This window comes from Microtus ochrogaster, linkage group LG5 (genome assembly GCF_000317375.1).
Source record: "Microtus ochrogaster isolate Prairie Vole_2 linkage group LG5, MicOch1.0, whole genome shotgun sequence".
NCBI classification, from domain to species: domain Eukaryota; kingdom Metazoa; phylum Chordata; class Mammalia; order Rodentia; family Cricetidae; genus Microtus; species Microtus ochrogaster.
Genome location: NC_022031.1, coordinates 38,638,346 through 38,639,000, shown reverse-complemented (window position 1 = coordinate 38,639,000; position 655 = coordinate 38,638,346). Strand labels below are relative to the sequence as shown.

At 48.5% G+C, this 655-nt stretch overlaps 1 protein-coding gene across 4 annotated transcripts in view; it reads right to left on the bottom strand.

Annotated features, from left to right (window-relative positions):
• The window catches only part of Rusc2 (RUN and SH3 domain containing 2), a 55,954-nt gene that overhangs the window by 17,702 nt on the left and 37,597 nt on the right, over positions 1-655 (bottom strand). The gene's annotated exons all lie outside the window — the stretch shown is intronic.

Genomic DNA, 655 nt, shown 5'->3' with positions numbered 1-655 from the left:
AAGGTGCTTGCCATGCGAGCATGGGGACCTGAGTCTGAGCCCCAGAATCTGTATTGGAAAGCAAGGCACTCAGCTGTAAACCCACCACTAAAGACAGGAAACGGCTGAGGACTCTCTGTGAGCCAGACTGGCGGATGTGGTAAACCTCACACCACGGAGAGGGCCTGGCTCAGAAAACAAGGTCCTGAGGGATGACCCCCGGGACTGACTTCTGGCCTATGTGTGCTCACTCAGTCCCACAAAAGTGAAGAGCCAACCCATAGAACGGGAGGAACCCTTTTCAGATCATACTTCTGACAGTGGTTTCTAAGAAAAATTTACAAAGAACTCTAACAATTTTCTTTATTTTATTTTAAGACAGGGCCTCACTATCTCTGGCTAGCCTTGACTCAAGGTGTCTTTGAACTGCCTTTGCCCACAGAGAACTGGGATTAAAAGTGTGTGCTACCATGGCCAGCACTGAATAGATATTTCTCTAAAGAAGACCTATGTGTGGTTAGCAAGATGAAGAGATGGTCGGGCTGGAGAGATGGCTCAGTGGTTAAGAACATTGCTTGCTCTTCCAAAGGTCCTGAGTTCAATTCCCAGCAACCACATGGTGGCTCACAACCATCTGTAATGAGGTTTGGTGCCCTCTACTGGCCTTCAGGCACAC